Source organism: Tinamus guttatus, unplaced genomic scaffold (genome assembly GCF_059628265.1).
Source record: "Tinamus guttatus ecotype Peru unplaced genomic scaffold, ASM5962826v1 Tinamus_guttatus_pri_ptg000218l, whole genome shotgun sequence".
Taxonomy (NCBI): Eukaryota; Metazoa; Chordata; class Aves; order Tinamiformes; family Tinamidae; genus Tinamus; species Tinamus guttatus.
In genome coordinates, this window is record NW_028288752.1 from 4,849,634 (window position 1) to 4,864,952 (window position 15,319).

Consider the following 15,319-nt stretch of genomic DNA (forward strand, 5'->3'; position numbering starts at 1 on the left):
TGTTCCCCACTGCCACACTGACACCTCGTCTTGCCCGACATGGGCTCTACACTTTCCTCACTGACACTCACATGGACACCGGCACCACCCTCTACGCTCGTGTGGACCGCATTGACATGCTCATTGACACCTGCACCTTCCCCCAACACCTACATGGACACTACACCTTTCCCCTGACTCCCTCATTGACACCCACACTTTCCCTCGAGCGTGCTGACACCTTCGTGGCCTCCACACCTTCTCCAGAGACACCTGCATTGACACACGCACCTGCATGGATCCCTGTGCCAACACCCCCAACTCCACTGACACCCGCACCCAACTGCACACCAGCACTGCCATCTTCCCCGCCATCGTCCACAGCAACACCCACACCTTCCCCCCTCAGGCCTGCTAACACCCACACCAACACCCACATGGCGCTGTGACCCCCTACACCCTGTCTGGTCATGCGCAGACACTCACACTCTGCACAGCTGCACATGTGTCAGACTGACACAGCCAGCACTAGGCACACACCAGAGCGAGGACCCCACACCTTTACCACGTCCCACCACCCACCCAGAAACACCCCCACACATGTGCCTGTATGTGTCAGGTGGATGCACACCCATGATGCCTGTGCGTGCTGGGGCTGATGGGCAAGCAGGTGAGCGGGTCCGCCTGCATGAGCCTATGCACCTCACAGGGTATGTGTGTCTGACACAGGGGAACAACAACGTGTGCACACTGTTGCAGATGCCTCCCGTGGCCAGGGGAAAGCTGCACCACACGTTGTGCATTTCCATGTTGTGCACGAACACACCAGCATTTTGCAAAGGCCAAAAAGGGTGCGTGACCACGCTTTGGAAATCCAACTTTTGCTGAAACATCGGTGTAACAGCCCAGACCCGTCTGCATGACCGTGTTGCCCTGATGGAAAAAAACACCCCACCGCAACACGGGAAAGTCACGCTGAAAATGCAGCCCACTGTACCCAAGCACGGGGAAACGCCTGTACCAGAGTCTCCAGGTTAACACAGAGCCCAAATCCCCCGCTGCTTAATAACCTGTCATTAAACACCGCCGCCTGCACGTGCAAGTTGCGCCCATCCAGCAAATCCAACCTTAAATAAAGTATACAGCCTCTTTCGGTGTTCTTTAAAGCTCCTTTTCACTGTTAGAGCCATAAAAATAGGCCTGGTTATATATCCCTATATAAAATATATATATTTATATGTATCCATCTCTCTAGAAAGCATCTGTATATTTTTTTCAGTGAATGGAGCATTTGGGGGAAATGTAAAGAACGGGAATGCATTGGCATAATTATCCCGCTCGCAAGGAAATCCCCCGGTGATGGCAGCCCATATAAGAGCTTAAAGGGAAGATGATGCCTGCAGGAGACAAAGGAGACCATCGCTTTTTTTCTTTTAAACACTTTTTTTCTTTTTTTCCTCCCTTTTAACATCCTGTCGTTCCCGGCAGCTTCAAAATAAGTGAATAAATACAGCTGCCAGTTGATTGCTCCTTATACAAATACGCAGCCCCAGTGCTGCCAGTCTTTAAATACAGGCTTAATTGCAGTCACATGTTCAAAGTTAGGCAAGCGCCCAAGCACCTCTGTGAAAAAATCCCTCCCTGCAATTGAAAAATAAAAGTAATAAAGCGCTTCTAAATTCATCCAAGATTCCCAGCTCCGGTTCCTTCACATTGTTTGCACGGACATGGCGTGCGTTAAAGCAAGGGGTATATTGCATGCGTTTTACCATGTGCCTTCTCAACCTGCCTCATTAAGGCTCTATTAAATCTGATTATTTTTCCCTCCTTGCAATGAACAGCCGGTGTCCAGGTGTAGTTTCCTGTGGCGAGACCTGCGGGAGATGCTCCATGCTATGCACAACAGCAAGTGGGAATGGTGTGGTTTCGCCCGGGTCACCGGGGTGGAGGAGACAACACCTGGACGAACAGGCAGATGGACAGGCGGACGGACAGGCAGATGCCTGACACAGCGCCGCCTGCGCTGGCATTAGCAGCCTAATGATGCTCTCTGCTTCCCATTAGGACTGTGTGCTCTGCTAATGCTTCACCCTTCGGGAGCTGGGAATTTTCACTCTCCGGCAACGACTTGGGAAATCTAGCACTGGGCAGTGAGGAAAACAGGCTGCCCGGGCCCTGGGAACCGCTTGGGCCGCACGGCACCGGCCCCAAACCCCAGTGTAAAATCTCCGGCTTGGAGATGAAAGGACGCCCCCTGATCCTCTTTCTTTTTTTGGAGTTTTTTCTTAAAAAAAAAAATCCCCCAAACAAAACAACAACACAAAAAAAGCCCCCAGCCCTTTGTAAACACCCTCCTCGCGCCCAGGGAAGGGGGTGGAAAGCATTTCCTGATAACTCCATTAAAGAATGAGGCTGCATTAACATTCCAAGTACCTTGACAAGAGATGAAAGTGGGGAACTTGAGCTCAGCCTCTCCTTGCTCCAGATGTTATTATGGGTTCCCTGAAAGGTTTTTTTATTTCTTTTTTTTGCAAAGAGACAAAGATGTGGCCTACTTCAAACGAGTCTAATTGATGCTAATGACTATCAGATAGAGGTGGGGGGGATCCTTATTCCCGCCTGGAAAGGGGGGGAAGAGCGAGCGCATTTTACAATCCCCCCATAGAAAACGCCCCGCTCTTCAAACCGGGGCTGCTGCCCCCCGCCTTCGGGATTTGTGTTCCTTTTTGGATGCTGCTTTCGCTCCGCTTTTGCTTTCTCCCCCCTTGTCGGCTCCTTTCCTCCTCCTCCTCCCTGGCTGCTCCCGGGCACCCTGCAGCTCTCCCTTGTTTGCCCATGAGAAATTTCGCACCTCGCCTGGGTCCGATCCCGCGGGGGAAGCCCGGCCGTGCTCCCGGCTCCGCTCAGGCCTTCCCAGCGGGCAAGGGAGGCGGCGGAAACGTCCCCGAACCCGCGGCGAGCACACGCGAAAACGTGACGGCAGGAGGGGCTCGCACGTCCGCACCCAGGCCTTGAGCCATCCCCAAAGCGGTGCAAAAATGGGGGGAAACGGTCTCCTTGGCTGGCAGGGTCCATCCAGGGAGACCCCGATAGGGAAATTGGGGTCCCGAGCTCTTGCAGGACTCGTTAGGGTAACCAACCTGGCACTGTCAACCTAAGGAGCCTGAAACTATGAGCTCAAAACACAACCCTAGCCTAAAATAGAGGTGCCAACCACTGGCTCTGGCTTCTCCCCCGGTGTCAAGCGCCCATGGCCGCTTCTCCTGTGGGAATGTGTGGTGGGAGCACCGGGCGGCTGCAAAGGGGCAGCCTCTCCTGGGGATCCGGCCCTTGCTGCCTTCCTGAGCAGATTGCCGCCGGATCACGGGTGGCGAGGGGAGCGGGGGGTTCTCCCTGGGGGTTTCTTGGGTGTGCGGGTTCATTCATGACAGAGCCAAGGGAAGACAAGCTCCGAGGCCAAGCATGCTCCAAAAAGGATGATGGGGAGGTGGGTATGGGCACAACAACGGGGGGACACAAGCAGCACCTCTGAAAAAGACAGGCCGAAGGGCGGAGGTGGCTGATGGCAAAGCAATATCCTGCTGTCCCCATGCTCTCCGGTCCCATCTCCCGCTCAGCAACCCTCTGGCACAGCATCCAGAGGGTGGATAACCCCATGGGATGTGCGAGCAAAGCGGGGTGCGGGGGGACAGGGAGAGGGCAGCACCCCCAGCCCCAGACGGCCAATACACAACCCAGTCCCGCTTCAGACACCCGCCCCGGCTCCTTTGTCAGGTTAATGTGGGGTAATGGCCTGCAAAGCACCTCAGCCCCATCCAGGGCTCATTAGCACTTGATAATGTGGAGCATCCTGGAGAATCGCCGCTCTGCTCCCTCCCCGGGGCCCTGCTCCCAGATAGCCAGGGGACCTGGGGACGTGAGGACATGGGGACGTGACGATATGGGGACCTGGGATATGGGGATGTGGGGATGTGAAACATGGGCGTGTGGGGACATGAAACGCGGGGACCTTCCTGCACTTTGGCTCCTGTTGTCACTCCATCGCCCAGAGCACGGGGAAAGCGCCTCTGTCTCTGGGCGCCCCCGAGGGTTCCCATGATTTATCACCCCAATCCCTCCAGTTCGGCCCAGGATCCCCCAGCCACGTGTGGGCCCTGAGCACCCTGTCCCCAGGCCCGCCAGCGGGCTGCAGTCGCAGGTATCAAGAGCATCCCCAAACGGTGCATTTAAAATTAATTGGGAATTATAACCAAACTAGGCACCAGGGCCGCATGGGTACAGTCATGAGTGCGTGATCAGCCTCGCTGCCCCCTTCAATTATCTTTTTCTCTCCGACATTGTTCTCCCCTAATGAGGAGGCTAATGACCAAAGGATGGTTCATAAGTGGTTCCCAGACTCTCCTCGCCCAGGGCAAACACCGGCCACAATAGGATCACAAATTGTAGGGAGAAGCCCCGGCTGATCACATCAGAAACGGTGCAGGGATTTATCTCTCTGCCTTAACAATAACAGTATGTTCTTAATCGCCGCTCCAAAGGGACAGCTAGCAGGGGATCAGCCGGGCCTCATCATTAAAAGCTGGCAGCATCTTTGCTAGCGCTGCCCCTTTTGTTCGTCTTTCATTATCCCAGCGCCCCGGCCCCCGTTAATTCCTCTCCATCTTATTAAATCAATAGACATGGAGTGGGGGAAGGACGGGGCAGAGCAGGGGTCGGATCCAGCTCGGTCCCGCTGACTTCCCCAGCGCCGGAGGGCTCCGACCGTCCGAGAGGGGAGCCGGTGTTTATGACCTGACTTGGGCTAAGAGGGAATTTCTGCATAAGAATCCAAATATTGCACTGAAGGGGCCGTTAAACAATCAACACCCAGGCCCTGCTGCCATCCAGGTTTATACAGACCAGGCTATATCCACAAATCCACAGCTCCCGGGTATTTGCCCAGGTCCTGGCACACAGGGAAACGGAGGCACAAGGGGCCTGAGCCCGAGGGGGTTGAGCAGAACTGGGAAGGGTTTCTCCGGCTGCCATGGTCCCTCTGCACTTGCCTTAATGCAATCCCCTTCCACGCAGCGCCCCGGGGCCTGGGCTCGGCCTGCGCCTTGGGGAGCTTTGGGGTTTTTTTCTTGTTGTTCTCCCTGATCTCATCACTCTCCCATCCCAGGTCCCCCACAGAGCGCAGAAAAGCTCAGTCAGGAGCTTCCAATTGCTCCCTATGGATTTTTGGATACCTTTCTGCTCAGAGCTGTCTGCCTACCCGGGGAGGCTTGATTTGATGTTTCAATTTGGGAATTCAGGAGCACGGAGCAGGGACGGGGGGTGCGGGGAAGGCTCCCGAACCGTTTAACAAGATTACACAAGGAGCCGGAGCCTGCGAGCGCGCCCGGCTGACCCTGGCCTGCGGTACGCATGGAGCCGGCTTCGCCCGGAGCCCTAATCCCATTTGGGAACCCGGAAAGAGAGCAAGGGGCAGGGGGGTTGGCCGTGGGAAATGGAGCCACGAGTTGGAGATGAACATGAAAAGCTCTGGGAAAATCGTGGCGGGGCCGTGTGTCTTCGGCTCCATCCCTGTATCCCATCGGTGTCTCCCCATCCCGTCCATTTACACCTCTTCATCCATGTGGCGACATCTCACTCATCCTCCCGCTTATCCATCAGGCCGACAGGCTATTCCCCCCGGGTAAATACGTCTGCCAGGCTATTCCCCCGGGTAAATATGTCCACCCGTCTGTCTGCTGACCCCCCTGCCCCCAGCAGCTACCTGCTCATGTGCCCGCTTGGCGGGAGGAGAGGTAGCCGATAACCTCACCCTCTTGGTACCACTGCTTAACTCTCACTTTCTTGGCATTAAGAGGCCAATCTGTTTTCTGCAGATGAGTAAAAAAAGCAAAAATCAGCATCGCTCAAAGGGAACCAGTGGGTACGTGGGATGGGGAAGGGGGTGAGAGGTTTTGGCACGAGTGGCAGGGCACGGCGCTCCAAGACTGTCCTTAAATCCTCCCTCCATCACTCCCCGGGAGGGACTTTTGTGCCCAGGCTGCATTTTGGCCATGCCCAAATCCGGCTTTTCTGGAAACCATCATCACATCACGCCTGGCCCCTCGGAGCTGGACTCTTATCATCGTCCCCATTTGGGCGGCGACGGGTGGCTTTTGTCCTGCAGATACTCATGCTCCCTCCCCAGCCCAAGGAGACACAGACAAACTAATCAGTGGGTAGGAGACCTGCGGGGCTCCGGCTCCCTCCTGGCACCCACCAGACCAAGACGGGGCCCCAGGCTTCCTGGGTCCCCTTGGAGCCCCCAGGACTGGCCAACCCTGAGGAACATCAGGCAGGGGGAGAAAATCTCCCAGCTCCACCACGGACACGGTTTAGCCCAGGCCATATAAACGTTGCTTCTGGAAAGGCTCCAGCGGAGCCGGGCAGGGTCAATTAAAGGCTGCGGATGCCGCCCGCAGCCGGGCGGGAGCCAGGCTGAGCACCAGCACCAGCACGGACGGGAGCCCCCGTCCCGCCGGGCACTGAGCGGGGGATTATCCACGTCCTGAGAACAACTTAACTCCCTCCGCCGGCTCGGCCCCCGGCCGGGCCGTATTGAAACACCCCGCGGCAGCTGCCTTGTCCCGGGGCCGCTGCAATAAAGGCCACGGAGCGGGTTAAGCTCGCGGGGCGGCGCGGGAAGGCGCTCGCACAGTTTGGGCCCTTTGAGCTGCGCCGGCTAATCCGGGCGCCGAGCGCGGCCGGAACGAAAGCGCCGCTTCCGTCACATCATCCCCTTCTCCTCGCTCGCTCCCCCACTCCGGGAATGAATTCCCTGCTCCCGCAGAGCAGGACCGAAGGAGATATCCGAGTAGGAAGAGCTGTTCTGCTCTGCACAGGTGCCTGCTTCAAGCCACCATCTTGGCATCCCTTGGGAATATCCCTGGAGAGTGGGATTCAAACAGGAGCAAAGCTGAGCTGCCACCCTCAGCTCATTCCTAGCTCTGCCAGAGACAAGTGTCAGGAAATTCCAACACCTACATGTTTGTCCACTATTTTACCCTCTTCCCGGAGGAATCCTATGCCCTGGGAGCCAGCTTGTTGGCTGTGGGGAACACCCTTTTTAAACCTTCTGAAGCCTTCTGGAGTTTTGTCTGGAAAGGACTTGGACAAAGTTAAACCAGCGAAGTGAAGAGAGGTGGGGAGGTGAAATGATGCTAGTGAATGACTTGAGGGAAATCTACAGCTAAATTCCACATTCCCTGGGGAGGGAGAAAAGGTGAATGGGGTGGCTTAATGCACAGATAGGGAGGAGGGAAGAATGGAAGAACCCGCAGGAAAACCAGGGCAGGCAAGTCACCGAGAAGGGTGACGTTTGCTCTGAAGCCTCTCTCTTAAAATAAAAGTTACACAAAGGAATTATTTTCACACTGCAAAAACATTGACTGCTCTGAATATATTTGATGCACTCACTGCCAGCTACGATGCATTAACAAATACACATGGGAAATGAAGACAAGCACAGCGGCTCAGCAGCTTGTTGCAACAGTCGGCGCAGGGACCTGTGCGGCTGTTGCCTCCGAGCAGGGGGAGGACGTCTTCCTGACTGGGAGTCCCCATCCTGCTCACCGTGGTGGCCCTGTGAGCCCGGGCTCCTATGCGGGGGTCCTGGGCCCATTTTGGCCGTTTTGACTTGTTGCTGTTCCAGGCTGCGTTCCCACCCCTTGATCCTGCGGTTCTGGAACCAGGTTTTGGCCTGCGGAAGAGGCGAAGTTTGGCTTTTAGCCCCAGCTCCCCCGCTAAAAAACCCTCCTCCGCAGGCATGTTCCCCTGGCTGGTCAGGAGGGCAGATATCCCCTGCCACGATCCAGCCCCTCCTGCGCACAGGCCTAATTCAGGGGCCCAATCCCACTCCGCCTGAAACTGAACCTGTCCTCTCCTCTCCTCTCATTTTTATTTATTTGTTAGAGGGGAGCCTTTTTATTTGAAGTACCTGGATACAGCTAACAGGAAAATTCTGAGGAGTCCTAATTACAGAGGAATTGCGGTTACAATTTAGGGAAAAATCCCATTTTCCGAGCACACCCTGAAGCAGGAGCCCAGCTCCAGAGCCCAGCTTCTCGCTTTGGGTTTTTCTCCCCCCAAAAAGGGGGCCTGTTGCCCATTGTGTACGCAGCAGCAAGACTCCTGTCGCAAAAAAATAGGGACATTTGAGGTGGCAGAGTCCCCGCGGAAGGGTCCGTATGGAAGGTGTCCCCCCAGGAGGATCTCCATGGAGTACCCCAGGGAAGGTCTCCCCTCAAGAGGGTCTCCATGGAAGGATCCATATGGAAGGTGTCCTCTCAGGAGGATCCCCATGGAAGGTCCCCATGAAGGGTCCCCTCTCAAGAGGGTCCCCATGGAAGGTCTCCCCTCTCAGGGGAGACGTCAGGAAGGTCCCCACAGCAGGTTCCCATAGAGGGTCCCCACAGAAAGTCCCCTCAGGAGGGTCCTCACGGCCGAGGGGGTGGCACTGGAGGCCCTGCCTTTGCTGTGGGGTTGTCACCCCTTCATGTCCCACTATTGATACGAGATTGTTCCCTCCATGTCCCCTGCCCTCAATGCGGGGTTGTCACCAGGTGCCCTAAACTCAGCGTGGGGGTGTCCCCCCATGCGCCTTGTCTTAGCATGGTGATGACAGTGTGTCCCCTGTCATCACCATGGCATTGTCCCCCGTGTCCCCTCTTCCCTGCCATATTGTCCCCCTGTCCCCTTTCGCAGTCTGAATCGGGGCAGGAAGGGGGAGTGTGAGGCCAGCCAGTGCGGCCAGCGTCACCCCGAGGCCAATGGAGCCCCTTCAGAGGGAAGTGACCCGGGACTCACGCGGAGGCCCCACTGATGGGATTCAGATGATCATTAGGGTTTGAGATCCTTAAAATGGGGCAGCTTTTCCTAACGAGCTGGGAAAAGTCACACCTGGGGCCCGGCGCGGCAGGGGAGCAGCCCCGCGCAAAGCCCCTGTCGCTGCTCCGATCTTTATGGGGAGGAAACGGGGCTGGAGGGAGCCCGTGTGCCGGGCCCTGCATCTGCAGAGTGTCCTGCCACGCGGAGCCGGGATCCCTCCGCTGGCCGGGGGTCTCGCTACATCCCGCCAAAGAGGGGACAGAGACCTGTGGGAAAGCTGGGAAAAGGGAGCCTCCGGCTGCATCCCGATGGCACCCACGTGACCCGTGTTGGGGACAGCACCCGGGTGGCACCGCTGCTGGTGCAGGTGGCACAGGGAAGGGTTGTCCAAGCTCGTGGCGGGCACCCCGAGCCTGTTTCTCTGGGATATCTTTGCACGGGGCAAGGAAGGGCCTGGGGGGCCCAGATGAAAGGGCCGCCCTCGCACACAGGCTTGTCCCCAGGAGCTCTTAATTACGGCCTTGAAAGGACCGACATAAAAAAGCAGGAGGCCCCGGCGGGGCTCCAGCCCCGTTTCACTAGGAGGTACTAGGAGGCACTTTCCCTTTTTTTATCCTCCTTTATTTTTTCCTTTTCCCCCCTCCCCAGGGTGCTCAGCAAACATCCCCCCGGCCCCCGTGAAGGCCTGGGAGCCCTTGGAGCAGCCGCAAGCGCCGGCTCCCTGCGGCCACGTCCCCTCGGCAGGGCAAACACAGCCGTGTTTGGGCAGAGTCAACACAGGCAGTAGAAGGTGGGTTTGCAAATCCTGCCCCCTCTCCTTTTTTTTTTTTTTTTACCAGGAAACTGCCCCCCTGTGCCTCATTTTCTCCACCTGGCACCAAGATTTGGATTATTTCCCGCTTCAGTGACATGTTCAGGTTGATCCTGCCTCAGGAAAGGCTTTAATGCTTCGCTTCCCTCCTGTGGTTCTTGATCTGGGGACATGGAGAAGTGAATGAAAGGGGCGGTTTGGAGCAAGCAAATTGGGTGACAAGGGAGCAATGGGGGATGCCAGCAAGCCCCGGCGCTTCGCGATGTCAGGCGGAAGCCTTGGGTCACAGCCGGCTGCTCACAGCCCTTCCCAGCATCCTGGGGACCTGTGTCAGGAGCCGCATGGGAATGGACAGAGGGAAAATGCTGCCCTGGAGAGATGGGGACAGTCTGGGGAGGGGGTGACACAGTGGGCCGGGGTGTTAAGCACAGCCGTGACAACAGGCAGGGCAGGTGTTGGGCGGCAGACAGCGCTGTCCCCAAATCACAGCCCCCTCAGCCCCGGTGGCTCTTGCAGCCAGGTGAATCCTCTGTTATCCCGACTGCTCCGTGCAGGAGAAGCTCCTGAGCTAATTAATAACAATGATGGTCATTAGGCCGGCAAAGGGCCGTCTGGTCTGGGGGCTTTGTGGATTGCCGGCTGCCCCCGGAGGCTCCGTCTCCATCCCGGGCTCCCGGCTGCCTCCAAAGGGCTGGGAGAAGCAGGGAGGCTGCAAACAGTGATGGAGAGCTGGGAAAACCACAACTCTGCGGGACTGGAGGACTGGGAGCAGCCCGAAATGCGAGACTGAAGCCTGGGCTCCCATGGCCGGGCTCTGCTCGTTGGCATCCGGTGTCTGTGGCACTTTGCAAAGGGCCTGATCAGTTTTATTTGAACACTGGGATGCTCTGAACACCAAGTATCCCCTTATCTGGCTGCTGTTAAAGGTCTCCTGGCAGGATTTAGGATGAAGCTCTCCCTTAAGCCCCTTAAGGGATGCGGCTGCATCGCTCAGCTCCCTAAACTTGACCCAGGCGGCGAGTGCGGCGCGCTCCGACACGGCTCGTCACCACCGCCTTGTGGAATCATTTCACTGGGAAAAGGAAAATGACTTTCCTAAAGCTGGCAGCAGAGTGACCTGGGAAATCCCTGCCCATGGGTTTCTTCAAATGCTACTTGATAGGGGCTAAAATGCACAGGGACAGTGGTGTTGGCTCCTGGGCACATGTCCCCTGCCCGAGGCCTGGCAATGAGCTGGCTGGAGGGTTGGCATGTGCAGCCAACTCATCCCTCCCCGAAAAGAGGGATTTTCTGCCCGCCGCTTGACCTGCTCGCATGGGCTTGGGAATTCAAGCAAGGAGCTGGCGCTGAGGGCTGCAAGTTAGCAGGGATCCCAGTTATCAGGATCGCAGTTAGCAGCATTCCCAGTTAGCAGGATTCTCAGCTGGATCCCAGGCTCATGGCCCCCAGGGGTGCGCATCATCTAGGGGATCCCAGTGGGCGCAGAGCAGTCAGAAGGTCCTTGCTAGTAGCTCCTAGGTAAGGGAATCCCAGTTAGTGGGGCCTAGTTAGCAGAGCACCCTAAGCAGGTTCCTGTTAGTGGGTTCCCACTAGCAGGGCCCCCTCAGCGAGTCCCTACAAGCAGCTCCCCATCAGTGGCTCCCCATCGTTGCATCCCTGTTTGCCAACTCCTCTTGATGAGTCTCCTTCAGCAGATTCCCATTAGTAGGTCCCAATTAGTAGGTTCCCATTAGCAGACCCCTGTTAGCGGACCCTCATTAACAGATCCTCATTAATGGCTCCATGTTAGCACAGCCCCAGCGGAAGGATGGATCTCCTGTTAGTGGGTGCCCGTTAGCAGGGGCATCCCCAGGAGATCTGCATTAGGGCCTTCCCGTTAGTAGATCCGCATTAAGAGGCTCCCCGGTGGCGGATTCGCATTAGGGGCTCTCCTGTGGCCGGTCCCCTCGCGCCCTTCTCCCCGCCGCCACCGGGGGCCGCTGCCGCCCGCTGCATCCCAATCCCGCCGCATCCCAATCCCGATCCCGCCGCGGCCCTGCGCCCGCTAAATCCTGGTCCAATCCCCGCCACATCCCTGTCCCCACCGCATCATGCTCCCGATCTTGCCTCATCCCTGTCCCTGCTGCAGCCCTGTGCCCATCGCATCTCCGCTCCTGCTGCTCCTCTGTCCCTACTGTATCTCCCGTCCCCTTACATTGCCGGTCCTGCTACATCACCCGCTTCCAGTCCCACTGCATCCCTGCTCCTGTTGCATCCTTATCCACTTCATCCCCAGGCCCAGCCCCACCACATCCCTGGTCCCACCGCATTCCCAGTCCTGCTTCATCACCACCTGGCCTCATCACCTGATCCCACTGCATCTGTGGTCCCAAACCTGCTGCATTCCCCACCTTCCTGTGTCCCCTGTTCCACTGCATGCCCAGTCCTGCCACGTTGCCCAGTCCCAGTCTTGCCACAACCCCAGCCCAGTCCCACTGCATCCCTGGGACTGCTGCATCCCGAGGCAATTGGATCCTCAGCCCCGGTCCTGCTGCATCCCCACCCCTCATCCCACTGCATCCTTGGACCACCGTGTCCCCAGCGCAGTCCCAGCGCATCCCGCAGCCCTGCTACATCCTTGTCCCGTTCCATCCTATCCCATCCCATCCCATCCTGTCCCATCCCATGGCAGGTCCCAGGCACTCATGGTGCCAACCCAGTCCCTGCAGTCCCTCTCCAGGGACCAGATCAGGATGGGAGCAGGAGACTAACCCCGGCAGGAGCATCCACAGCCCCGGTCACCCCGGAGAGAGTCCCAGCCGCGTCCTTGGCAGATCCCGAGGCGCCGCTAGAATTGATGCCGGCGGATTTTCCGCTCACATTTGTCAACAGGGGCGGCCGCCCGCCCCGGCCCCGCTAATCCCCCGGCCGGGCTGTGCAAACAGCGCGGGGGCAGCGCGGGCCCTGCATGAGAAGCGCGTCCTTGCGCCTAAGCCGCCGCGCGGGCGGCCGCATCCCGAACGCCGGATTGCGGCCGGAGCTGCCGCCGGAGCCTGCCCTAATCCTCGGCATGGGGACAAGGACAGGAGGGGTGTTAGATCTGGGCATTATTCCCGCTTTTATTATCTATCGATTTGCAGTGTCGGCAGGGTCACGGTGGGAAGGGGCTCGCTTGGCCCTGCGTTCCCCTGCTGCAAAATTATTATTATTTATTAGATAATAATAATAAGATACAGCCCAATAATAATAAGAACAACCCAAACTCATTTCTCCCATTTTCCCTCCTGAGATTAATGATAAACCACCTGTCCCCTCAGCAAAACTGATAACGCCTCTAATTTTACTCGGAGGGCTGGAAATACCATTTCCAGGCGAAGCAGTCACCGTACGACTCCCTTCCCGACAGCTTTCATTGAATTATTATTTTTTTCTGCTTTCTTTGCTTCTTTTTTTTTTACTTTATCCCCCCCTCCCTTTCACTTTGAAAGCGGCAATGCCCCCGGAGCTACAAACAATGCACAATGCAGCAAAAATCATATTTTAGTCAAAACAGGCAGACGGCGCTTGCAGCCAACTTCCAAATTAGCATTTTGAGGGCAAATACGGAGCAATTGGAGATAATGAGGCCTGATTATTCAGTCCAATGAATGTTAACGAGGGAGCGAGGGTGCTGGCTCCTTATCTCCCTGGCTTTCCATTTTGTTCCGTTTATTTTGCTCCCGAGCGCTTCACATTTGAACTCTCCATTTGTTTTTGCCTCTGCGGGGGCAGCCAGCGCCAATCCCGGGGGATTTGGAGGTTTCCCCTGCCCAAAGGGTCCCGCTTGGCCAGTGCCTGAGGCCTGGGGAACTCGGGACACCCATGGGATGGGATTCCCAGCAGCTTGGAGCAAAATCCCCTGGAAAACCTAATCCAGGGGCTGTTTGCTGGGTCGATGCGGCAGCTGCTGGGGTCCCACCGTAAGACATAAAGCGCCGGAGAGGCAGAAAGTGCCGAGATAATCAAGCGAGGAGGGGGGGAAAAGAGGGAAAAACAATCAAAAGAAGGGAAAATAAAAGGCAGATCATGAATAAGGATAAGAGGAGGCAGAAAGCGGGGCCGGGCCCCGGAACTGCAGGTATAATTGGATTTCAGGCCGTGTCTGCGGCGATAAGAAATTCCTCGTGGTTTTTCTTTTCCCCCTGTTTTGGGGGAATATTTGATGGGGATGTTTGGATCCTGCCAGGCAGTGCCTCTTTGGCATCCCGCTAGCCAACAGGTGGGAAAAACAAACAAACAAACAAACAAAAACAACAACAAAAAATAAAAACAGGAGAAAAACTCTTCAGGGAAGGCATAAAATATCACAGTATTTTTTTTTCCCCATTCTGGGCAAAAATCAGTGCCCAAAATCACTCCTGCCCCCCAAATCCCGCCAAATCCGCCGCTTTCTCCCCCCTCCCCAGGCGCCTGCAGCCGAGCAGAACAAACGGTGCCGGCCTGAGGGGGAGGAAGGAGGCGGCGGGGGAGGAAGGAGCCGCCGTCCCCGCCCCGGGCCGGGCGGCCGAGCGCAGCGCGATGGCCTCGATAGAGCAGGGCCCGCCCGAAACGGCCCCGAAACGGCCCCGAAACGGCCCTTATCGCGGCCGCATCGGCCCCGCCGCCGCTCTCGCCCCGCGGCTGCGATGGCCTCGCGATGGCCCCGGCCGCCGACCTTGCCGCGGGAGCGGGAAAAAGGCGGGGGGCAAAAAAAGCAGAAAAAAAAGCGCCGTTTTCCCAAGTTTTGCCTCTCTGGTTGTCACGGGAGGCGGGAAAGGGCCCCCTCACATGCAGGTTTGCAGGGAGGCTGCCGGAAGGGGAATGCTCGGCTGCATTTCTTAAGTATTCTTAAGTATTATTAAGTATTTATTTACTTAGTTATTATCATATTTTCTTGGGAAGGGGGGGAGGTGGCGTCTGGGCAGAGATGAGTTCTTTTTTTTTTTTTTTTCTTTTCCCGCCGTGCCGTGACTGCAGCGCAGGGGACAGGAAAGCGGAGCGGCCTCCCCCCCACCCGCCCTATGTTTCAGTGTTTCAAATTTTAATTATTTTGCATTAATTCTTTGGCCGCTTGCGGCTGGCCGGGCGCTGCGTTCAGGGGCCGGCGGTGCCGGCAGATGGAGCTGGCGGCCCAGCCGCTGCGGAAAAGTCATCGATGGTGCAAAAATCCCGTCCGGAATCACCGTCCGGCAGCATTCCCGGTGGGCAGGAGCTGGGGTCCTGAGAGCCGTTCGTGCACACGCGTGTGCATGAGTGTAAGCGCGTGCACGCGCGTCCCCCTGCAGCCGCTCACGCGCGTGAGCCGCGCAAACCGGGGGCGCTTTGGGGCGAAAAATGGGACTTCTGGGTCTCTTGGCACATTGCAGGCGGTGCCCGGGCTCCAGAGCGCCGTCGCTGCCCCGGCCGTCCTGGAAAGTGACTCGGTGCTGGGCCGGGCCGGGGCCGCTCCCGGTGCGATCCCGCTGCCTCCCTGCTCCGCAGTCCCGCCGCGGCCGGACCCGGGAAGGGGCGTGGCCAGCGCGGATAGGGGCGTGGCCAGCCGGCCACGGGAGCGGGGCAGCGGGCCGGGAGAGGGGCGGGGTCTCATAAAGGGGCGGGGCTTCTCAGAGGGGCGGAACGGGCACGACGCTGGGGAAGGGGCGTGGTCAGAGCGAGGGGTGGGGGCGTGGCTAT

At 57.5% G+C, this 15,319-nt stretch overlaps 1 protein-coding gene across 1 annotated transcript in view; it reads left to right on the forward strand.

Moving 5' to 3' along the window:
* Positions 1-15,319, forward strand: part of EGR4 (early growth response 4) — a 76,576-nt gene that overhangs the window by 52,484 nt on the left and 8,773 nt on the right. The window lies entirely within an intron of this gene.